This window comes from Eubalaena glacialis, chromosome 2 (genome assembly GCF_028564815.1).
Source record: "Eubalaena glacialis isolate mEubGla1 chromosome 2, mEubGla1.1.hap2.+ XY, whole genome shotgun sequence".
NCBI lineage: Eukaryota > Metazoa > Chordata > Mammalia > Artiodactyla > Balaenidae > Eubalaena > Eubalaena glacialis.
Genome location: NC_083717.1, coordinates 181001832 through 181027531, shown reverse-complemented (window position 1 = coordinate 181027531; position 25700 = coordinate 181001832). Strand labels below are relative to the sequence as shown.

Genomic DNA, 25700 nt, shown 5'->3' with positions numbered 1-25700 from the left:
TGGAAAACCTCTGCAAATTTTATATTCTGTTCATGCTGTATCTGTGTATTTAGTCACGTAACAGTGTTTTTGTTTACTTTTAACTCTCCCTAAAGTTGCATGTAAAATGGAGGCTCAGGTAAAATGTATCATTTTCATCTTGGCTTTTCAAATACCATCACTCGTCAGGGGTGGAGTGTGGGTGGTAGCAGATGACCCAGTTTGAGGAGCTCATGTAATAAAAGGAATCCTAGGCTCTGTAGCCTGGATTTGGCTTGGAGTTCACCTGGTTAATAGCTGAGTGTCCTTTGTCAAGTTGCTTAACCTCCATTTCCTCATCTGCTAAGTGGGTATAAGGATCACTACTTTGTGAGGTTGTTACAAAGAGTAAAGGAGACGATTCAAATGACTAAGCGTGTAAATGACGCCTAGTAGAAACTCAGTAAATGGTTGCCGTTCAACATACAGTGCTTCCAAAGGATGTTTCCCCGACACTTTCAACCAAACCTGTCTGACTTCTTAGCTAGTGTGTCACAAAGCTACTTTATGCCTTTGAGTTGTTTTATGACTTCTGTCCCCTCGTTTGTAAATGCTTCAAGGTCAAAGGCCATATATTCAGACGACTTCGTGCTTCTCATAGCATATCAGTAGTATTCTGTAGGTATGTTCTATTATTTGTGCCTAGAAATGATTTTATGGATCGAAAATAGCACATTCTATTAGAACACAAAGAAAATAACTTGAAAATGAAGAAACATTTCATAAAGGGCATGGCAGTTGGGTGGGGTCTTTATATAGAAGGACAGCAGGGCATCTTAAGTGTTTGGTTAGCTCAAGTCAGCCCCCTCTATTCTACTAAACTAACAAGGTGCACCTACCTCCTCCCACATTAAATATCATTATATATAAACTATGCTCTTGACTGGTTAGTATGATGTTATTTTTAGAGACGTTTAAATGAGTTGGGTTTTTTTTCTCTAAATTTACAAGGTGCTTTTGCAGTGAGTTTGCTTTTCAGGTCTCATTTTTGTAGGCCTTGGAAAGCTTGGGGACCCCCAAAGCATGAGAATTAAGGGACCTGATGGATCAGACAACTAAGAAAAGGATCCCAGGCAGAAGGGGTGGTTTTGTGAGTGAGGTTGGATGGCCTAGGACGTATTCCGGGACCGTGCCTTCATCAGGTGTGACCGGGCTGCAGGAAGCATCTGGGAAGTGGAGAGTGTAGTGGGAAGAAGATCAGAGGTTAGTGAAGGAGGAGGTGGTGCGTTCTAAGGAGGTTCTCAAGTAGGGGCGCTTAGTTAGGAAAAATATAAATCTAGCCCTTTCAAAGCCTAATTTTATTTTTTTTAGATAGTTCTCAGTAAAGATCTTTTGTTTTTTTCTTTCAGTTAGCAGGATGGGACATATATGAGTTTGGGGACAGCAAGGACACTTTCTTCTTGACTGTGCCGTTGCCTATGGACCTGGCAGAGTAACTTGACTTCTTGGGGTCCAGTTCCTCACCTGCAGAATGTGAGCATTGGTCTAGGAGACATCAAAGGCTGTTTTACATTGTAACTAACAGATGTCTTTGTGGATTCTCTCAAAAGTATCTCATTGCTAACCATCACACAGTACACTGGAGTTAGTTATACATTTATATCTTTTAAATCAGTCCTGCTCAGTTGCATTAGTCCAATGGACTGGAGGAGTCGACTCACTTTTTCTATAAAGAGCAGATAGTAAATATTGTAAACTCTGCAGATCACACAGTTAGGTTTTACAGCTTCTAAACTCTGGCTGTGTCCTGTAAAAGTTTTATTTACGGACACTGAAATTTGAATTTCATATAATATTCATGTCACAAAGTATTCATTTTTTTTCAATAATTAAAAAATATATAAGCCATCGTCAGCTCATAGGGCATCCATACAGAAACAGACAAATTTGGCCCATGGGCTGGCTGTAGTTGGCTGACTTCCGAATTAGTCTGCCCCTCCTCGGCAGCTGTCGGATTTTATCCAAGTTCCTGCTGTAGCGCCGCACACCTCTGGGCCTTTATGGCGTTGTACCATCGTGTGTTTCTCCCAAGCATCTTATTCAGGGGCTGTGAGACCTTTCTCCACAGCCACAGTCCCTGGCGGATAGTAGGTGCTTGCTGAATGCTTTCCCGATGAATGGTGTAGTAATTGTCCCACTTGCAGGATGACTCTGTCTACGTGAAACATTGGGAAATTACTGTTTCATTTCTAGAATGCAGCATCTGTTTGGATAGATCCGTACTGGAAAGTATTTATTGTCTGCATCGTTGAGTGGCTCTCCTAGCATTTCAAAGGCTGCAGTGCTTGTAAATAAATTCTCCTTACCTGACAGCCGCTGTTCTAAGAATTACTCGGCTGAGGAGCTCTGTGTCTGTGATTCCAACTAAGTGAAGACGCTGTCAGATGAAAGGGGAAAGGGCTTGGGAAAGGAGGATGGAGCAGTGACAGGGAAGACAGCAACAGAGGCCTTGACCGCTCCAGGTCTTCTATAAATACACCGTGTGGGTCCACAGGAATTTCTAGTTACCTTCCTCTCCACCGTGGCAAGCTTTTGAGAATACAGCCCATCTGTTGAGTCCAGACTCCCAAGGGGCTCATTTAAATGAGCCCCTGAAATATTTATTTTATCGCTTGTTTGTAATTTTAAGGCAAGAGCTTTATAATTTCGACTAAGGAATGGTGTTCAGTATTCAAGCAAGGTGGTGTTTGTCCTGGCTTCCACTTTCCCGTGAGAGATGCGAGGCACTTAGGGGAGATGACCGTGCACAGAGCTGTATATCTGGAGGATATAATGCCAGGAAGCGCAAAGAAGAAATTACGACCATTTACTTGTGTATTATTTTCTCAATTTGAAGCACTTGAATTCCAGAGCTCTTAAATCAAGAGGTTGAATTCCTGGCATTTTAAAGTAGACCACTTGAATAAGCTGTTTAAACCATTAGAATGGCTTTTTAAAAAATTCACCGGTTTCTTGGATTATTCGCTCTTGAGATTTACTTAATTGAAGTTTTTGCCTTTTCATTTTACTTCAAACCAAAATGATTTCTACAGTTAAGGAAGTTTTAATTTTATTCCTCTGGGTAGAGTAGATTTCGTACTTCAATCAATTCCCCAACAGGTGAAAGCAGGCAGTTTTCCACAAGTTTCACATAGCGCGCTGTACATAGATACATGCTTAGGGTTTCAGCTTTGACTTTCTTCCCCATGGGCATCATATCTGTAAATACAACGGTTGCTACATTTTCAGGGTCTTAGGCCCATATCAGCTGAAAGCTGCCTTTGATTAAAACCAGCCATCAGGAAAGGGAGAAGATGGGGATGGGAAAAATATTAATAATGCAGTTATAAAATTGTTCTAGACACTGATTATAGATCATTTGCTTCTGTTGACGAAAAGCAAAACAATACTAAAATGCAGAAGTGTGGAGGGTAGAACTAAGCTCAGAATCATCTATTTGCATATTTATAAAATGCCTATTGTATGTTAGTGACAGTCTTAGAACCTCAGGAAACCAGCAGTGAATAAGTACTAAGGTCTCTACCCTGTGACATATATATTTTAGTGGGAAGACAGAAAGCAAACAAATAGAGAAATGAATATGCAGTGTGATCTCAGGTGGGGATACTTGCCATAAAGAAGAATAAAGCAAGGCAAGGGTAGAGTGGTGGTCTTAGGGTGCTATTTTAGGGAAGGTAGCCAGGAAAGGCCTTTCTGAAGAATTGATGTAGGAACCAAAACGATGAGAAGGTACCAGTCATGTCACCATGTAGGAGAAGAGCTTTTTAGGCAGAGGGCAAGTGCAAAGGCCCTGTGGCAGGAACAAACATGGCTTGTTGAAAGAACAGCAATATCAATGTAGCTGGAGAGGTATGAACAAGACAAAAGGTGGTAGGAAAGGAATTGGGAGTGGCAAGCAGAGGCCAGATCATCATAAATCATGAAATAGAGACTGGGGTTTTATTCTAATTATGATGAGAAACTGTTGGAGGGTTTTGAGGAGGGGCAAGACTTAATCTGGTACACTTTTTATAAAGATCACCCTGGATATATGTCAATCCCAATCTCCCAGTTCATCCCACCCCCCTTTCCCCACTTGGTGTCCATACGTTGGTTCTCTACACCTGTGTCTCTATTTCTGCTTTGCACATAGGTTCATCTGAACCATTTTTCTAGACTCCACGTGAGAACCTACTTTATAGCACAGGGAAGTCTTCTCAGTACTCTGTGGTGACCTAAATGGGAAGGAAATCCAAAAAAGAGGGGATATATGTATATGTATAGCCGATTCACTTCTCTGTACAGCAGAAACTAACACAACATTGTAAAACAACTATACCCCAATTAAAAAAAAAAGTTAGGGAGTTTGGGATTGACGTGTACACACTGCTGTATTTAAAATGGATAACCAGCAAGGACCTACTGTATAGCACAGGGAACTCTGTTCCATGTTATGTGGCAGCCTGGATTGGAAGGGAGTTTGGGGGAGAATGGCTACACGTATATGTATGGCTGAGTCGCTTTGCTGTGCACCTGAAACTATCACAACATTGTTAATCGGCTATACGCCAATATAAAATTAAAAGTTTTTAAAAAAACTATAGAACAAACAAACAAACAAAAGATCACCCTGGAGAGTGGAGGACAGAATAGCTGGGCAAGTGGCGGGGACCGTGGAAGTGGAATTCAGTTAAGAGGCTACTGTCATAATCCAGATGAGGATGATGGCAGTTTGCCCAGGGTGCTGGTAGCAGAGGCAGTCAGACATGGCTGTCTACCGTAAACTCTTAGCAGAGGCCTTGAACTGTACAACTTTTTCTCTCTCCTTAACATAATTCAAGCCTAAGGTATAAACTTACTGAATTGTCTGTTTAATTGAACCTGGAAGTACGATCTAATTTGACATCTTCTAGTAATTCTTCTCTGGCCTCTCCTAGCTCTCCTGGATTCTATAAAGCTCCACTAATAACCCAGTTTTTTTGGTTTTACTCATCAAAGTTTTCTTAGTTCCCAGGCGTGGATATGAGGGCAAAGAGGTAAAAAGGATATCCTTCAGGTTTGATTACAATAATCATACTTAAGTTCTATATACACTTTGCAATTTACAGAAGTTATTTTATTTGTATCTCTGTTTTTGCACAGGAGACTCTTGATAAAGGATGGGTGGATGGATGGATGGACAGTTGGGTGGATGGATATTTGATGAGTGGAAGGAAGGAAGGAAATAAAGTCTCTCCCTATATTCTACACCCTGAAATTGGAGGGATGAATTGGGAGAGGAGTTATTATTCATTTAATTTGATTTTCTCAGTAATCCAGATTTGAACTTTTTCAACCATGTACTGCCTTCTCTTTTCTTCAGCTATGCAGCTGCATTCCCCAAACAACGTGAGAAAAGAGATAGGGACTAAGCCAAGATTCTCCCCACTCTCTCTAATTGCCCTTCATTGGGGCCTTCAGAACACTGAACATAGGAATATGTGAAACCCACCGTTTCAGGGTAAAAGACCTCAGCCCTGGGGTATGTTCCTCATGGGCCTCTGATCTGCTGCAGTGCAGACACCCAGGCCTGGAGGAAATCATGCCCTGGGAAAGTATATCTTTTAATTTAAAGATGTAAAACAATTAAAATGTGAACAGCAGCTCTCAGCGGTGGCCTCTTACCATTAGGGTAATGTAATGAGAAAGACTTGATATTTTGGGGTTGATGAAAATGTTGACCTTTTTTTTTGGTAACAGTTTTATTCAGGTGTAATTCACATACCATACAATTCACTGGTTTTTAGTATAGTCACAGAGGTGTGCAATCACCACCACCATTAATTTCAGAATATTCTTATCACCTCACAAAAAAAAAAAAAGCCCATACCCTTTAGCCATCGCTCCGCCACCACACCCCCAAAATGATCATTTTTTAAATCAAATTTGTAAGTCATTGGCCTGCTGGAATTCGCGCTCTGATCCTGAGCGCTCAGAGAGGGCGCCTGTAGGCTTGCAGCATGCGGAGTGGGTAGGGCAGGTGGGGCTCTGTCCCCTTGCTGCTTACCATGTGTCTCAGGGGGCCCCCTTCCCTGCTGGTGTCCTCCACAGTTTGTGTGTGTGTGTGTATGTGTGTGTGTGTGGGCGTGCACATGTGTGTTTAACCAGGCCACTTACAGAGCACACACGGGGAAAAGCTCCACTTTTGGGGGAGAAGGAGGGAGAAATGTGAATTTTGAAGCATTCTATTATGTCTCTTTTACCTGAAAATTTCTTCTTTCTCACGGAACTGCTTTTCAAAATGAGGGCCCTGGTGGATGAAACAGTCTTCTTTACTTTATTTCACAAGTGATTTATAATCTTGAGGCTGTGGAGCTCCAAATGGGGGAAAAATGTATACCACAAGAAATATCCAGTTAAAGAGACGGGGATGAGAAAAGCCAAGCTCCTGTTTCTCTCCGTCTTTCTTTTTTTTCCTTCCAGCGCCTTTTTCAAGCACTAAAAGCCCAAAAAATTTTGAAATGAGAAACCTGTAGTGAATATTGTTTCTTGCTTTCAAACAAGAAAACATTTCTTGCCCTGGAGTATTTTATGCCCCAGAACACTTCTTTGATATTTCGAGTTGCAGGGTGAAGATTGTCAGCTCTCAGTCGATAGATCAGTGCAGCATCCTAAAGACGGAAACAGGAAGAACGTGACCGATGCCCACCTGTGTATCTTTTGCATGTGCTTCCAAAAATAGGATGCGTGTTCATTACACTTAATTTTTCCTTTGTATTTTTTAGCGTTTTGGTATTCCTTTGCTGCATAAAAACATAAAAAGCCCAGAACTTAGGTTATCCAGTTCTGCTGCGGCTTTGAATTCAAACTAGCTTTGCAACTTTTGAAGCTTCAGTTTGCCCATCTGTGAAATTCATTCAGCAACCCCTACTGTGTATCCCATAGCACTTCCATCCACCTGACAATATAAGTCTTGATTATTTTCCATCTTCTCATCACACTCCTAGAATATCAGCTCCTTAAGGCCGGGACTTTCTTCTTTGTTCATTGCTGTATTCCCAGCATTTAGAACAGTACTTGGCATATGGTAGGTGCTCGGTTAATATGAGTTAAAGGAAATGAGCACACACATGCTCATTTAGGAAGCACGTGCTTCAGTGATTCCTGACTTCCTACCTGAAGTCAGGAAGTTGGACTTAGACGATTCGGAAGGGCCCCTCTGGTTTTTAACATTTGATCATCCATGCCAAAAGCCCTCTCCGGAAGCCGTTCTGACACATTTTTGTATGTGTGTGAAGGATAACTGGGTTTTCACATGCCCTGATCTGAACTTTTTGTGTGTTTCCCTTTTCTATAATCTTAAGGAGAAAGTTAAGTCTGGGGAGTCTTCACTCTTGTAGCTATAAGAAGACAAGGTAAGTGTTTTTCTCTATGGTCTCCTTTGAAGTGAAATTCTTACACACATCATATCCTGAAGGGCAGATTTCTTTTTGTGTATGTATATGTCAGCTTACCTATTAGCACATGCCCAGAGCCTAATGGGAAATCAGACAACAAACCTAAAACAAGTCTAGTAAATTTGCCTTTTCATACCCTTCACACTTGATAAGATTTTCATGACAGTTGGTCGGTGAACTCTGAACATATTTGGCCATAGGCAGATTCCTGTGTGTCTTTGCTTCCTGAAGACAGGACTCGTAGAAGGACTTGCAGATGGCATTTGTAGGTATGGGGTAGACAAGGGAAAATATTTCAAGACTCCTGGATTATTTGGGGACCTTGCCTTGGGTTGCCTTTGTATTATAACGTCAGATTTAAGGTCGGGAAAGACGAGTACCAATATGATATGTTTCTGCCTAAGAAAATATTTTGTCTTTTGCTGAAACTTGATTTCATTTTGCTTGGTTTCTCAGGGTGATTTTGCCTCAATTCTGTACAAATAGGATTTCCAGATACTTGGTGGGAAGATTAACTGCATGTCTCTACTAGTTGACAATGAGTTGGATCTTGCAGGTTGGTTTGTTGTAACTTTTTTCTCTGAGCATCTCTGTTAGCATCAGTGCAGAGAGATTTTCTTGTGTAGCCAGGGCTGAATATAGCTTTTTACTGTTTTCATTCTCCTGCGAGATGGACTTAGGAGAGCTCTTATGTGAACTGAGGCATGTCAGGGAGAGCGCTCACATGGGTCCATTGGCGGATGCAAGGCAGACACGGCTATGTTTAGATTCCTCCCTCAGCGTTGCAGGAGCCCATTCGTGGCGCTCCCTCACCTCCATAGGTCATGGAAAATGGCAAAAGTAGGATTGTTGAGGTAATTTTTTGAAGCACTATTATTGTGGTTGACATTGATCATTTACTACTTCAGTTGCATTCCATGATGTCAGGTTTACTGCATTTACCTGTAGAAGAAGGAAAATAAACCCTCTCAGAAAAGAAAAGGGCAGCGTTATTATGTGTTCATGGAGTCATAATATGGCCTCATTGTCTATCGCTGCAGCCATCAAGGATGTATTCTTATAAAATAACACAGCAAGGCTGATGCTTAGAGGTTATGAAGGAACATACAGGGGTTGTCAAAACTATATCTGGGTTAAAATATGTTGCGATACTCCCAGCCCTCCTTAACAGAGGCTATTTATAATACAGTGTGGGTATTTGTGCCGCTTTCATTGTATGCATCCTGAATGAAGAATCAGCTCTTTAAAAAGAACATTAAAAATAAAACCCATGTTGTAGAAATCTGACTTAGCCCAAAGAGATTGCAGGTGTCTTAAATGGCTACTCATTTCCCAAGGTGGCTCAGAGGTTTCCTCTTGGTCGTGAGATATTTTGACATGGCATCTGTACTTTGCCTTTTAAAAACAATGTTCTGTATATGAAAATACATACATACTTCCTCACAATCACTTGTATGACTCTTCGGGGATGTGAACCCCCAACCTCCTAGGAGGGAGGGTTTGTCTCCTCCTGTTTCTGAATTGGCCTCACCCCAGCTTCTTGCCCCACCAGGTTCTGGTTTCCAGCTTGGACCATTTCATTTCTCTCTCCCATCAGGGGGCAAGACTGGTTGAAGAAACTCTTGTATAGAGAAAGTGTAAATCATACCTCAATAAAGCTATTAGAAAACACACACACGCAAGCACCCTGATTAATGGACTGTGCCACCACTACGTGAATACTGTTAAGTGGTTTTTAAAAATAGCTCTTTCACTACAGTGTTTTGGTTCAGGGTGTGTATTCTTGGATTGTTTTTTATTATTATTTTTTTATATAGCATTGATAGGAAAAGGTAGAACTCTTACAATAATACATGCAGTACTTAGATCGGATAATACCCCCTTCTCTTTTTATGGTGATTTCCTGACTTTCTCCTTTGCTTTTCCCTGCTACTTAAGCATCACGTCTCAGGCATTTTCCCAGTGTAATTGTTGATTAAGTGCTGCATATCCTGCAACGATTATGAGAAGATTACTGTATTCAGCTTTTAATCTTATGAGTGTCAAATATTTTACTTTAATGGTATCTTTATTGTTATTATTCTTCATAGCTCTTTCTGTTTGAGTAATGCAATCAGGCAAAATAAAGGTAATAGCACAAATTCAGCACTTTTAGAATAATAATTCTTTGTCTCAGAATGGAAAGTGCCATCTGCAGGCTGTTCTGAAATGCTGATTGGGATCTGCAAAGATGGAATTAGGAATGTCTTAGGCCTCTTTTGGTTGCAAGTAACAGAAAGCAGCTAGCTCAGGAAGAAATATATAAAGATAGAGACCTATTGGAGGCAGTACCAAGGGTCTCAGGACCCCAAGGCCAGGCTTGTAGCTGGGAGGCACCAGGACTGGGAACCAGACGGCTGCCAAGAATGCAGGCAGCACTCGCCTCCTCGCTGCTGCTTTCTGTGCGTCCTCTGTGTTTTCTCTAACATTGTGTATGAAGTGGTCAGTGGTCATCGGTAGCTTTCAAGCTAAATATCCTCTGTAGACGAGAGCAGCCCAGGTGGACCAGCCATCTTTTGGTCTCAGTTCCCAGTTCCCAGGAGCAATGGGAATTCTGATTGGAACAATTGTAGTCATGTGACAACCCCCCCCCCCAGTCCAGTCAGCTGGTCCAGGAGAGCCGTCTCATGACGTGAATCATGGCAACCAGGGGCTCTCCCCGTGGGCGAGGGAAGGCGCAGCTCCAGAGAAAGAGGCTCGGTGTGAATGGACCTGACACCTGCAGTAGGGCTGTGTTTGTGTATTTTTGTGAGAAGGACGGCGACCCTGACTCCTCATGCAGCCTTCAGTGATGCCCCCCACACTTCTGCAGGAATCTGAATGCATATTCCAGAGCTTGGGTTTCTGAAGGGAACCCCCAAAAGCAATTTATAGTCAACTGCCTATTGCTTAGCTGGGCGAAAGCAATCAACAGTATGAGTAGCTCCAGTTACTGTTTCCACAGAACCAGCAGACTTTCTGGTTCTTCCCTTAGACACTGATGTCTCCACTTTATAGATGGGGAAACTGAGGCTGGAAGGACAATGTGTCACCTGATGTCATGTCACTTTTTCTGGCTGACTCCAAAATGCAGAGCCAACCATGGTGCTAGGTTTGGGCTTTATCTCTACAAGCTGACAGCCGATGCCTCATGGGTATGTAGGGAGGACAGTAGGTGGTTAATAGGGAAGTGGCTGGTTACACGTTGGCCTGAAGTGGAAAATTTGCTGGGAATAATCCGTATTGAGTAATATTTGTGCACATCATGAGGACTTAACCTCAGCATGAACTTTCTATATAGAAACCTAAAATCCATGTAAATGTTTTAGTTGGACTTCAAGCCATAGGGCATCCCTTTGAGTAGAGAGTGTCACAGGGATAGAGTTCTGACTGGTCCAGCCAGTGTCATCCCCTACTCATCGCTCAAAGGATTCCATTGTCTGTAATATGGGGGATGGCGCTAATTGGAAAACTGTGGCTTATCAGTCAGTGCTAACTAACAAAATCATGGAGCCGGGGAGGTTGGTGCAGTTTCTCCAAGAGTGATCATTGTGGGTGGCGAGTATTGAGTGAGGTGTAGAGAATCAAACTGTCTATATAGATGCTGCTGCCATGGAAAGAGCTCTGGGGGCCAGGCCCAGCCACTGACCATCCATGAGACCCCAGGCGAGTCGCTGCCTGCTCTTCACCACTCCGCTTTGTTTCTCCCTTTCTTTTTACTATGTTGTAAAAAAAAAATCATAAAGTACAAAAAGATATATAGTGAAAACTGTCATCCTCCTGTCAAAGAAATACAGCTCTAGTCTCCCTCCCCAGAGGTAACCGGCACGATCAGTTTGTTACGTGTCGTTTGATAGCCGATGCCTTTACACACCTGAGTATGTGTGCACATTTATGCAGACGGGGACATACCATATGCATTATTCTGATCATAAAGATCTTTCTGTATCAATGCATATACAGCTATCCTTTTTTGGGACTCTGGAGTTTTTCACTGTGTGGCTGGATTAAAGTATCCTCTGGTCTTGGACATTCTACAGATAGGGTTGCAAAGTGGCGTTTTGTTGGTTCATTTCCTTAATTGAGTGAGGTTGAAGGCCACTTGTATTTTTTTCTGTATGTTTCCTCCTTGTGCCCGCTGCTCTTTTTTTTTTCCATTGAATTTTTCTTTTTCTTACTGCACCTCATTTTCCAAAGAGGTAATGATCCAAGTGCCAGTCAATTCTACAGTTAGGAATATTTTAGCCGGGGGAGAGATCTGATGGATGTTTACTGAGAAGTCCGGGTACCCGGGAAAAGTCCCCGCGTCAGCTGCGGAGGCTGACTTGGTTTAACTGGTCCCTTTCTTCCTCCCCATTGTTGTTGAGGTGAGGTCATGCCGAGTTCCTCAACAAGCCTCAGACTTAGTAGGGGGAATACCTGCCCAATAGTGGGGCTTGACCAGTTTTTGCTGGTTGAACAAAAGAGAGAACATGACATCGTGGGACAAGATTATCTTTGGGATCAACTAGTTCTCTAGACATTGACCTGGGTTCAAATCTTCTTGGCTCCAGAATTTGCAAGCCATGCAAACCTCTCTGGACCACAGTTTCCTCTTCTGTAATATGGGAATAATAATACTGATGTTGCCAGGCTGTTTTGAGCAATAGAAAGAACATGGTAAAGTATCGAGCACATGACAGGTTTTCAGTAATTGACAGCTTCTAGTATTAGTGTCATTGTTCTGATCAGGACTATTATTGCCATCACCATAAACCCAACGAGTGACAGTAGGGCCAAGGGCTAAGACTAAACAATTGATTCATGAGATGACCATGTTATATGAGACTGTGACTTTTGCAGACCATCTGCGTCTTTGCAATAAAAGTTTATTTGCACCTACATTGATTTCATTTGTCTTGTGACCATCATTTTCTTACAGGCTTTAAGACTCTGTTGCTAGACATAGTACATAATGCCCGTGTAGTTTCAATGCCCATCCAGTTTTCGGGCCTTGAAAAGGGAGAGTGATTTGAAAGTATTCTACTTGAATTCTTAGTGAGAAAGATCTGAAAACTCTGCTCCTCACCTTGCCTCCCCCAAGAAGTCTGAGAGATCAAAACAAATAATCTTTCTCTCTGCATCCCTTAAACCCAACTTAAGAAATTAACGAAGGAAGATGGATAGGGTGAAATAAGACTCATCGAGAAGAGGTGGGAGCCTCCTAATTGATTCCGACAAAGCTGCTGGTTATTTACAACTAGGAAAATTGCCTGCTTGGAGATACCAATTCAGCGCTCTGGTTCCACTGGCTTGACAGGAAAAAGTCACTGCGTCTGGCTGGAAAAGCTCTTAGGGAGGAGGAAAGTAGAGTGAATTACAGCTGACTGTTTAACACCGTCTCATTCATAGATTTCTGCCTTTTCCCCCAGTGGATCATTCGCAGTCTCTTTTTTAGTATATAATTGTTCATTTTAAATTTTCATGTTTGCTCTAGCTGGGTGTATGTTAATTACTGGCAGTCTGTAATTATGTTGTCTATTTGTCATTTCCATGGCAGCAAGGGTAGTAAGCTAGAACTCTTCCAATAGCAAGAATTTTAATTTATAATTCCCTCCCCCCAAACCATTTAGAAATGGATACGTTTCACTCACATTCTAGATGTAGTTCAGTAAATGCCATGTTATTGATGTTCATTATCAGGTTTTAAGCTAAGAAATGCCGCTGTACTCTAACTTAGAGATTCCCAAGATTTTGGTGTATTCATTCAACCCACAGCCACTTATTGAGCACCCACTGCACACTAGGTGCTTGGGATATATCTCTGAATAGAACAGACAAAATAAAACATCCTGTAGTTCTCTGTGTAATCGAAGGACTGCCCAGCTGACCCCTAAAGCCACTGTCTGGCTGGCGGCAATGGCTGTGTGTCCCCTAGGCTGCCAAACACTTGTCTGTTCCCAGCACTGTAATAATGAGGAATATGGTAAGAAGTTAGAAGCCACTGGCAATTAAAGTTATTATTTCACATTAAAGTCCCCCTATATGATACTGGCAGCTGAGACATACATGGAAAACATAATAGTTTAAAGATCATCAGATTAGTTCCAGACATCCCCAGGATCTGGGTGCAAATTAAATTAGAGGTACATCAAATTGATCCGATCAAGAAACAGGGCTGGGATTAGGGGGCATGTTCTGGCTGTATGGACCAGGTAAACAGAGTGACCGTTGATACTGCCTAAAGCCACATGCCTCAAAGGAAGTTCCAGCACCCTAGATTGAAATTGACCCCTGGAAATGATTCCCAAGACTGGGCTGTTCTGGCGCTGTGAGTACAGAAGGTGGGGACTTGGGAAGGGTCGAGAGTGGAGCTGAAGACTAAAGGTTCAGTGAAACTGATTTAAGAGATGGTCCTGCTGGTGGATAATGCTGAAGAGCAGCTGCTTACGGGAGAAGGGATCTGGGGGAAGTTAGGCAGTTGGAAATGCTCTATCTAAAAAAGGCATATGACTTGAGTTCCCCATAGTCATTCAGCAACTTTTTTTTAGTTCTTATAGAATGTGCTAGAGTGTGAACAAGACAGAGGTCCTGCCCACGTGGAGCTTCCATTTCAGTGGGGGAAGTAAGACAGACAAATAGGACAGACAGATGGACAGATAACCAAATGTGATATAATATAATATAATGTTGTACAGTTATGAGTGCTACAAAGAATTATAAATGGGATAAAGGAATAGAGTGATCAAGGTATCCTACTCTATTAGTCATTTTTTGCACTTCACTGGTTCTCAGTATGAGAAGAAGACATTAAGGGGAGGGGTGGTCACGTTTTGTTCCTTTGGGGTTTTTTGGTTTTGTTTGTCTTCCCCAAAATCAATACAGGGCTTTTAGTGCCTCTTTAAAATATCACAGAGAGGTCTTAGGAATTACCTGGCATCTTGTTGTTTCTGTAGCTGGATAACTTAAATCTTATTCATCACCTGCCGAACTGGTCCTTCTGCAGAGATGTAGATACCATCTAAAATTTTTCTAATATTCTTGTTTTCAACTGTTGTGGCTTGCTGAATCAAAGCAGCTGAATTTGATGCAATTTCAGTGTCATTTTCTTTGAGAATTAACTCACCTTTCTGGGCTTGAGGTACTGAACAAGCGATATCTGGCCTCACCTAAACCCGGAGCATCTATTTTTTGCCCAAGAAATTTCAGATTTCAACAAGAGACCTGTTCTGAATAACAACATTGATGGGGAGATGAGCATACACAGACCTCATTTTATAATGGAAACCCAACATAACACCCTTGATCATGTTCTGTACGTGATACAGATAGTCGAAAAGTGGCCAGTTTCTTTCTGTATCCCCGCCATTTGTCAACCTGGAGCCTCTTTCTTTTCTTTCCAAGGAAACTGAGTTCTACATTGATATGATTGAAGTCCCTCCAAAAGGCTCTTCTGGTTCCTTTCACAGTAATTGTGTGGCCCTTCACACAGTAATTGTGTGATGTCAACATATTCTGGAATGTCTGCAGTCTGATTGCTGAGAATGGTCTTCATTCTCATAGTAGATGCAGCAAAGAACAGTTTTTATTTTTAACTAAACCTTGTGAGATAATTGTAGATTCATATAGAGCTGTAAAACAATTGTAATTCAGAGAAATTCTGTTTCTCCTGATGGTAACATCTTGCAAAACTATAGTATAATATATATAATCTCATCTGTATCTACAAAAGAATCTTGCTGGGGTTTTGATAGGAATTGCATTAAGCCTGTATATCAGTTTGAGGACAAATGACATCTTTACTATGTTGAGTCTTCTAATCCATGAACATGGTATACCTCTCTGTTTGTTTAGATCTTCTTTGATTTCTTTTATGAGCATTTTTGTAGTTTTCAACATATAAGTCCTATACATGTTATGTTTACACCCAAGTATTTCATTTTTCTTGAACAATTGTAAATGATATTATTTTTAAATTTTTGGTATCCATTCATTTATTGCTAGCATATAGGAATATAGTTGATTTTGTATGCTTATCTTGTATTCTGAGACCTTGCTGAATGTACATTTTAGTTCTAGGAGGTTTTTTGTATGTTCCGTAGGATGTTCTGTGTAGACAGTCTGCAAATAAAGACAGTTTTATTTCTTCCCTTTTGATCCATATGCCTTTATTTCACTTTCTTGCCTTATTTCACTGGTTAGAACTTCCAACACTATGTTAAATAAGAGTGGTGAGAGCAGACATCCTTGCCTTGTTCTCAATCATAGGGAGGAAAGCATTCAGTCTTTCCTTATTAAGCATAATGTTAGCTGTAGGGTTTTTTAATAGATGCTTCTTGACAAGTTGGGTAAGACCCCTTCTATTCCTAGTTTGCTGGGCATTTTTATCATGATTAGATGTATTTTTCATATGCCTTTTCTACATCAGTTGATATGATCATATGATTTTTCTTCTATAGCCTGTTGACATGGTGAATTACTTTGATTGATTTTTGAATACTGAACCAGTCTTCCATCCCTGGAATAAACCCCACTTAGTCACAGTATATAATTCTATTTAAATATTCCTGAATTATATTTATTAATATTTTGTTAATTTGGTCTGTACCTTGCCTTTTTTATACAGTCCTTAGTTGGTCTGCTTTCTTCTCTCTACCTTTCAGAGTCTTCTTATGTTTGTCTTATATTTAATGTCCATCATTTTTAGTTGTGTTTGGTGGGAAGAATAGGGAAAAGTATGTCTATTCCATTTCCTGGAAGCAGAAGTCCCTTCAGATGGTCAATTTTCAGGTATACTTTTAAGCAGCTGTATAATTTACTACCAGAAGAAAAGAAAATCCTGAATTCAGGTCTTGATGAATAAAAATGTTCGACCAAGTTACTGGTTTGACTTGCTTGATTCTAAAAGAAGCCGAACAAAGAGATTTAGGCTGAGCAAAAAGGTGTAAACATATCAGGTCTTCAGTATCACTCCTGTACTTCCCAGCAGAAGAAAGACCTGTTAGGGTCATCAAAGTGTCAGGGACATTATACAGGCTCTTACCTCAGCAGATTGGCACGCACCGATAGAAGCCTTTTGATGAACTTCAATCCACTGTCGTGCCGACAGTATTCACTTAAATTGCATTTCCGGGACTTCCCCGGTGGTGCAGTGATTAAGACTCCACGCTCCCAGTGCAGGGGGCCCGGGTTTGATCCCCGGTCAGGGAACTAGATCCCACGTGCATGCCGCAACTAAGAGTTCGTGTGCCGCAACTAAGAGTTTGCGTGCCACAACTAAGACCTGTTGCAACCAAATAAATATTTATAAAAAATAAAATTGCACTTCCTGCAAGCTGTTGGTAATACCAGATATTTACAAAAAGGTGCTGTAGGCACTGCTGCATGCTCTCAGTTGCCTATCAACAGTTATTTGCCAAATAATTGTGTGTCGGGGGGCCTGAAACTTAGGCCAAGGGGGACTTTTCTTCTGTTGTAGACAGGAGATGATGACTGGTCAAGGAGATGAGTTCTCAGAGGGTCAGTGAGAATCTCTTCTGCATCAAAAGAGCTCCCATTCTTTGCTTTCATTGGTTGGCTTATTTTTCCGCCTTTCTTATGATTTCCAAGAAATATGGCATGGTAGTAGAGGTCACAGAGATTCAGTGGGGGAATCAGCAAGCCACGGGGTTCTAACAGCCCCTGGTTTCAAAGGTCCCTCTCCATGGTGAAGTTTTCAAAACAGCAGATATTTTCCATTCGCCTCTTATCTTCCTGCTGGTTTACTTTAGCAAATATTTGCACGCACCTACTGTGAGTGCAGTGATTGAGTGAGAAATGATCCCTGCTCTCAAGGAGTGGTAGGGAGAGAGGGTACAAATGACCATAGTTCAGGGGTCACCAAGGAGCAGACAAAATGCTATCAAAGGTCAGATGCAGGTAACTTGGCTTTCTGCTGGTGAAATTTGAGCTGGTGCTTCAAGAGTTAGGAGGATTTCAGCAGCTGGGGGTAGGGTGGCACTGCTGGCAATGGGTGGGCCAAGAGGTGAAAGCATGGGCACGTCCAGGGAACATAGCACAGAGCACGTAGGGCTGGACTGAAGAGAGAACAGCGCTTTCCTCACCAGCGCTCACCTGCCCAACCATTGAAAATAAACATCTTTTCCCCATATGACCGTTAGAACCATAATGTCTTTCCACTTATGTTTTTCCTTCCACTTTACCTAAAGTGGGCTTTTGTCATCCCCTCATTCATTTGTGCACTGAGTTAAGACTTCAAAGTGTGCTTACCTACCTAGCGTTAGGGGTTGAATTGCACCCTCCACCCCAAGATATGTTGGAAGTCCTAACCCACCCTTCGGTACCTGGGAATGTGACCTTATTTGGAAATAGGGTCTTTGCAGATGGAATCTGTTTATGTCTTGTAATCAAGATGAGGTCACTAGGGTGGGCCCTGATCCACTGTGATTGGTGTCCTTATTAGAAGAGGGAAATTTAGACACAGCACAGACACACACGGGAAGAACTCCATGAGATGATGGAGGCAGAGATTGGAGCTGCAAGCCAAGGGGTGCCAGGATGGGTGACCAGCACTGGAAGAGGCAAGGAAGCATTCTCTCCTACGAGTTTCAGAGGGAGCATGGCCCTGCCAGCACCTTGATTTTGGACCTCGTTGTTTTAAGCTACCCAGTTTGTGGTTCTTTGTTATGGCAGCCCTAGGAACTAACATACCTAGTTTATACCCGGCCCTCTACTCGTGGAATTCGACTCGGATTCTACAGTCTGTCAGGGAGGTTCAGTTGTGCCTGTTGAGGTCACATCGGTGGCTAATAGGTGGTCTTTGCAGGGGGAATTTGATCGTCAGAGGGGCTCCTCGGTTTTCTGGTCTTTAGGCTGAGGTTTCTGGGATCTACATGGAGGACAGTGAGCTGGTGACAGAGGGTGGAGTGAGCAGGCACAGCCAACTGTGACGTGGTTCCCATTAGAAAATTGGAGTAGATGGGAATTAAAGGGTTCTAGGGCAAAAGACTTCAGAGTTCATTTATACCAGCTCTTCCTCCTGCCACATGATAAACTGCCCTGGAAAGAAGTTTCATGTGACCCATCCAAGGCCACTCTGCTAGTAACAGAGTCAGGACTTGAATTTAGATCTTAAATCTCACATCCAGACCTCTAAGATTTCTACAGGGACTCTAAAGTCTGTGGTTCTGACTTCGGAAAGTTTTTTGGGGGTCACAGCATTTTAACTTACGCCTTTAGACTCTTCTTTATTTACTGGGGCCGGTGGGGGGAAGAAAGAAGAGGCACTTTAAAAAAGAAAAAGCAAAAAAGGGGAACGTGTTGACCTTCAGGAAAGGGATTTGAAAGAATAAGTTTATGCATCTTTAAAATAAAAGACCCAAGGGTATTTAGTTTTACTATGTGTCATTGAAAAATAAAATCCACCCCAGCCTCAAGTGGATGGGAAGTTCCAGCTCACAGGTTCATTCACTGACCGTCCGACCCACGTGTTGCAGAGGGTAGAATTTATAAAATCAGCAGCTATTATATGACCTCAGACACCACAGGTTGCACTTTCAGCCTCATTCTGAGTTTCCTATCCCTCTGCAGGGTGAAGTAAGAGCCACTAATGTTGTTTCCATAGATTTCATCTTTCCAGGCTTGGTTTAAATCTCGAGTGCAGGATGCCAGGTAGATTCATTATGGCAGTAGCAATGTACACACGCCATCATGGTAGCTTTAAATCAATCTCTCTCCTAAAGGTTCAGAGGAATGTCACTTACAAGGCACATTGCTTGCGTGAGTGTCCTTTGTGTTGGGTGCCCTGGAATGTAATTTCTATCAGGAAGACGTAAAGGAGACACGGGGAGGAATCATTTTGCTTGACAGCACACTTTGAAAGGAAGGGGAGTTTGTTATTGTTATTTTTTGTTGTTACTATGATTGTTTCTTGGGTTCCTCCAACAAAGAAATGCTGTGTGGCTTTCAAAAGTCTCCCCGTTCAAATGCTTCCCGTCACCAGTGATCAGCGTCCTGCCATTTTGAAATCCAGAAGTGGCTTTAGCAGCCCTTATGACATGATCATTGCCGGGAGCTGGAGACCAACCTCTCAGAGAAATCGACACTCTCATCTTCCATCTTCCTGTACACACTCTAAGTGCTGGTGCGCTGTCACTTTAACGAACTGTCACCCTGAAATGGGGTTGCTTCATCCAGTGCTGTGGAAAAACAAGGTTAGAGGAGCAGAGACTTTTGTTGATAGTGAGCAAGTGGGATTTGTTAAACCAATATTGAAAGATGGTTTGCATAACTCTCGGCAGCTCACGTTACTTCTGAAAAGATGTGCTCTTTCGGCCCTGGTTGGCACAGATACAGTTAAAGTTGCATCAGGACCTTTGTTATATAATCCTTCCCAGTTATATAATTTGGGGTCCTGTTTTTTCTTGCCCTGGTTTATATCGATGGAAACAAGGATAGGAGATCACAACAGTTCATAGTTTCCTGTAATAGCGGAGGCAGTAATGTTATTGATTAAAGCGCATGGGATCTATTGGTTGTCAGTAATACCACATGCAGGATGAACTATGTGTATGGGAACAGTTTGTGTGTGAAAAATATGAAATGAGTTTCAGACATATCATCCTACAGATGAGCAGTTTAAAAGAACTGACTTTCAGATTCTGGCTTACGCGAACCTTCTGGTCTCAGCCCATGTCTCTAGCTGGTCAGAAACTGGAAGCCAGCCTAGATATGGAAACGTACAATACGGTAGGGACTTTTGTGGCTGCCATGAGTGGCCCCTATGACTTTTTCCAGGCCTGGCCCAGATGTAATTAGGAGACGTTATAAGCTAAGGGCAGGTAGGATTCTTGAGACTTCGGTTCACACTTTCCTGCAGCACTGAGCCCACCTATCTCTGAAGTGACTGCTATCACCTGCTTCTATCTTGGCCTCCTCCCAGTTATTTCAAATATAAATTTAATAGCCAATAATTTGCGGCCCCCAGCCAATTGATTTGAGCAGACCTAGAAATCAATTACGCTGTCCCCCTACTCCCACCTACCCAGCCTGGGGAGATTGTAGAGCAAGCACATCTGTCCCATGCCCCAGCTCAGAGGCACCCCTAAGTAGGAGACAAGGATCAGAAAACAGTACCACATAGGGCAGCCATGCTATTACTTGACCTACTTCTGACTCCAGACGCGAGGGTTCTGTGTCTGTCCCTTCCAGGACCCCGGCACTCTGACTGTCTGGCTGGGACCTTCTCAGCAGCTCTTGGTCCTCAGGGAGTGGTGCCCACATCCTGCTCTAACAAGACTCTAGTCGTCGGAACCATGAACCACGAAGGACACACCTTCCACGCTGCCGGCAGATCAGATCCGACCCCCACCTTGCCCCTTCCCCACCACTTGGACCTGGACCCACTCTACTCCTTTTCATCCTCAGCCACCCTCCCTCTCAGGCTTCTTAGCTCCTGCCAGCTCCCTGCCACCCCCTCCCCAGGCCTGACTGCTCTTGACTCCCAGAATTCATTGTGGCCTAGAAGCCACGCTAACATCTTTCTACAAAATGGTAATATTTTGCTTCAAATACTTCCTAAGAAGCAAGTACTAACATCAAATCGGGTTGTGGGTAATTTCAGTTTTCTTCTTCATACCCTTCTTTCTTTTTTTTTTGGCTGTGCCACACAGCATGCAGGATCTTAGTTCCCCGACCAGGGATCGAACCCACGCCCCCTACAGTGAAAGCGCAGAGTCCTAACCACTGAACCACCAGGGAATTCCCAACCCTTCTTTCTTTAAATCAAATTTTCTACAATGAACATGTACTATTTTTTTAACTGGAAAGAAAAAATATATATTGTAAAATAGCAGTTGGGAAGATGGCAAATAAAAACAAGTAGTCTTTTTTGTTCAGTAGAATAACAACAACAGTAAAATCATCCCAAGGTAAATCAATGCAGAAATATTAGGCAACCTTGCTCCTCCTCATCAAGTAATAAATGGCCTTTCACAGGTGAGATGAGGTGGGACATTACCGTCATTACCATCAACCTCAAGTCCTGATATTTTTGCAGAGTTGGTGGGCATGTCCTACTCCAGTAGACACCATGGGAATTTATTACAGGGTTGTTGGGAGGCTCAAATGAGAAAACAGATGTGAAAGTACTTTATAAATGGAAGCTATTATTTTCCACAAAAAGTAGAGAACTTTCATCTACATTGGGAGACAAGGCAGAACATTGTAAGGATGTTTATACAATTTAACATAGGGGAAGATGTGGCCATTACGATCTAAGAACTTAAGTTCATCTATTCATTTGATAAATAGTTATTGGGGCCTGGCACAGATCTTGGTGCTTGGGATTCATCAGTGAAGAAAACAGACACAAATCCCTGCCTCGTGCAGCCTCGTGAGGGAAACAGATGAGAAACAAAAAAATCTAATAAATAAAAAAGACGTGGTCATCAAAATAACAACAGTAAGTAACACTCCAGTAGTGCTTATTTTGTGCCAGGCATGTATGTAATATATTTAATCCCAAATACTCTATGAAGTAGATACTATTATCAACCCCATGGTGGGGGGAAATGACCCACAGAGAGGTGAAGTGACTTGCCCAAGGTCATACAGCTAGTAATGCTGGCACTAGAAATCAGTTTCACAGAGGAAGTTAGTGGGTGAGAAGCCAGTGGAGAAAGAAACGGAACGGGGTAAGGGATTATCCATTCAGCAGACATTTCTGAGTGCTCTGTGCCTGGCACTGTGTTGGATGCCTGGGATATAGAAATGCAAGGGGCATTATCCCTGCCCTGGAGAGGTTCACAGTCTCCTAGGGGAGATTAGGGGTACACAGACATATGAGCAAACCATGTGGTGTGATATACCTTCCTCCTTGGTTACCTAGGACAGCAGAGGTACCATATTGGAAAAGCATTGCTTTCTGTGACACTTGTGTTTTGGACTAGTGATTTCATGGCATCAGCGGCCTTACCTTTGTCCAAAGACCATTGATCGTGGTGTTGTACCCTCTCTTTCATTGCAGAACTTCTAGGCATGAGAGGCTGATCAAGCCAATAGCTACTTTGGTTAGACTCCAGGCCGCAAAGCCAAGGCCCTTGGCCTTCCTGAGCTCATCCCTCCCGTCTGCACCAGGAGGGCCAGTTCAGTTCCCCTTGATGTCTGTCTGTTTAGTTGGTGTCTGTGGTTTAGCCGTTGTTCACTCTTTTGAATGTCACCCGTCCCTCCTTTCATCTCTCATTGGCCTCAGAGAGTGTCACACGGAGGGACAACCCTTTGCATCCCCTGCCTGTCCCCAGCCCTGCCCATAGTCCTCCATCCCAACATTGGCAGAGGTGGGCCAGGGAGACCTCATGCCTACTGAGGATAAGCCATTGCAAGCTTATTTCCTGCTAGTGAGGGGTCAGTAGCGTTTGGTTCCTGCCCAAATACAGCCTATTTATTCCCAGAGCTGAAAGTCACAAGGACTTAATAAATGCTCTGGTGCTGTAGGGTTTTTGTTTGTTTGGGGTTATATTTGTTTCTCTACGTCTTTTGTCTGACAGAGTCCTCTGAAGAGGTGAATTGTCTTTGCTCTTGCTCTGGATTCAAGAGATGAGTATTGTCTTTGGGAAGTTCCCCCTTATCTTTCCCCGGGGCAACCACACTTAAACCTCTTTTCTCATAGACATCAGTGCAGGAGAATGAGATTGTTAACATTCAACATCCATCATAGGTCAGGACTGCCCTCCCCTCTTCGGGGCAGCTGAAGGAATTCCCTCTGTTAGGCCCATGGTGGTTGTTTTGGTTGCTTATGAGAAGGCCTGGCACTTTATGACTGTTATTTCACCTAATTCTCAAAACAACCCACGTTAGGGTGGAGAAAACCCAGGCTTGGAGAAATAAAGTAACTTCTTCCCAGGCACACAGCATGCAAGCAAGTAGAACAAGGACTTAAACCCAGATTTTTAAATTTCCATTTGTTTTCTTTCCAATACTCTTTCTACTCCAAGTACTCTTCTGTGGGGAAATGAACTGAGCCTATCTTCCTAAAAGTGTCCTTTTTTTAAACACTTAAAAACACTTCCATGTTCCTGCAAGCCATGCTTCTGAGTTTGTTTGTTTGCGAGGTTTTTTGTCTGCTGGTTGGTTGGTTGGTTGGTTGGTTTTTTGGTTCCTATTATTAAGCTAGAAGAGGCAGGAATGAAGATTTTTTTCCTGGTAAAATAAGAAATTGCCTTCTCTCTTCAAATCTGTGCTTTTCTATCTCTCCAAGCAAGTTGAAGATGATATTAAAAGAATAGCTCTATCTTACAGATTAACAGTGAGACACAAATTATTTAAATTCACGTTTTAAACTGTAGAAATAGACTAACAGGTGATCCTTACGTACTGTGACCTTGTTAGTTTCTCAGACATTACCACGTTTTGCAGTAAATAGTACTGACCAGACAGAAAGATAGGTTCGTAACTGTGCGATCAGGAACCTTGGGGCTCATCGATGAGGTTTAGGGGGTCTAGACAAATTCCTGAAATTGTGTTCAAAACATGTGCCTTCCTGAGCTTTTCTAATTAAAGAATGCTTCTTTTTCATCAGACCCTCAAAGGACGTGGTCACCATATCAGCGTCTTCAAACAGCACATACTCGTAATCTCACAGTTGCCCTGGGTCAGGAATCCAGACCCAGCTTAACTGAGTCCTCTGCCCAGGGTCTCACCAGGCAGCAAACAAGTGTCTTAGGGCTGTGGTCCTTTCTGGAGTTGAGTCCTCCTTCAAGCTCATATAGTTGCTGCCAGAATTCAGATCCTTGTGGTTGCAGGGTGGAGGTCCCCTTTTCTTGCTGGCTCTCGGGTGGGGTAGATACCCACGTAGTCCCTGCCACGTGGCCCCCTCCCAGACTCTCACAATCAGGCAGCTGCTTCAAGGCCAGCAAGAGAATCTCTCATTCGGGTCTGCTGCGACACAGTCCTACCTGATGTAACGTGACCCAGGAAGTGACTACCCGTCGCCTTTGCCGTATTTTATCACTAGAAGCAAGTGACACCTTCCATCTGTACTCAAAGGGAAGGAGATTATACAAGATCATGACCCATCGGGGGTCTCCTTGGTCTTTGTCTGCCATAATCACCTCCTAAAAACTCAAAAGAACCTCTGCTCTGGAATCTTTGAAACAAGACACAGTTGGCATCCTACAAACACGTCGTTAGTTCACTGAGGAGTTGCATCATATCCGTGGGAAGAAACCCGACATGACTGAATGGGGAAAAATTGATCAGTCTTATTTTATCTAGATGGAGTCAGCGCCGTGAAGGGAGTATTAAATGAGAGAAAAGAGCTGATTCTAGGCTGTGTGGGAGAAGATCCACAGCAAACATGTATTACGGCCTATGTCAATATCGTGGCCACGCTCGCTCTATTTTTTGAGACAAAAAGATCATGGTTTGGACAAATGAGAGGCAGCCAGACCCCAAAATAACTTCAGACTCCTCATTCCTGGGTGCTGAGGGGGTAGCTGCTTGTTGACTGAGATGATTCTTGGTTTATTTGGAGTCTAATTCAGCGTTAATAAAAAAGTTCTAAATTGAATGTGAGTTGGTCTGTGGTAGAATTTAATGGGATATTCCCAGAGTTGCTCTTCCTTCTGGCTCTGTTTTCTTAGTGTATTAGTTTCCTCGGGCTGCCGTAGCAAAGTACCACAAACTAGGTGGCTTAAACAGCAGCCGTCTATGCTCACACGGTTCTGGCGGCCAGAAGTCTGAGATCAGGGTGTCAGCAGGGCCGTGCTCCCTCTGAAGGCGCTGGGGAAGGATGTGCTCCATGCCTCCCTCCTAGCTTCTGGTACTTCCTTTACTTCGGGGGCATCACTCCCCTTTTCACGTGGCATTTCCCCTGTGCTTCTGTTGTGTCGGTGTCCAAATTTCCCTTTTTTATAAGGACACCAGTCATATTGTATTAAGGGCCCAACCTCCTCTAGTATGACCTCATCTTAACTAATTCTATCTGTGATGCCCCTGTTTCCAAATAAGATTATGTTCTGAGATGCTGGGTAGGACTTCAACATGCTAATTAATTGGGTGGGGGAAGTGGACACAATTCAACCCATAACACTTAATGAAGAATAATTTAAAATTTTCCTGATAGTCATGCTGTTCTGGCAAGTAAATCAAAGTCTCCCTGGTGGATCGATGGTCAGAGATAATTAGATTTGCCTCTCTCCCTCCACCCTCTCATTTGGGAGTTTACTATTTTCTCACTAGAATGGCATCCTTGCCTTTTGGACTTAATTTTAG

General features: G+C 42.7%; 1 protein-coding gene and 1 pseudogene across 4 annotated transcripts in view; one reads left to right on the top strand and one right to left on the bottom strand.

Moving 5' to 3' along the window:
* Positions 1-25700, top strand: part of FOXN3 (forkhead box N3) — a 396925-nt gene that overhangs the window by 307379 nt on the left and 63846 nt on the right. The gene's annotated exons all lie outside the window — the stretch shown is intronic.
* LOC133085788 (large ribosomal subunit protein uL6-like) lies at positions 14396-14985 on the bottom strand (annotated as a pseudogene).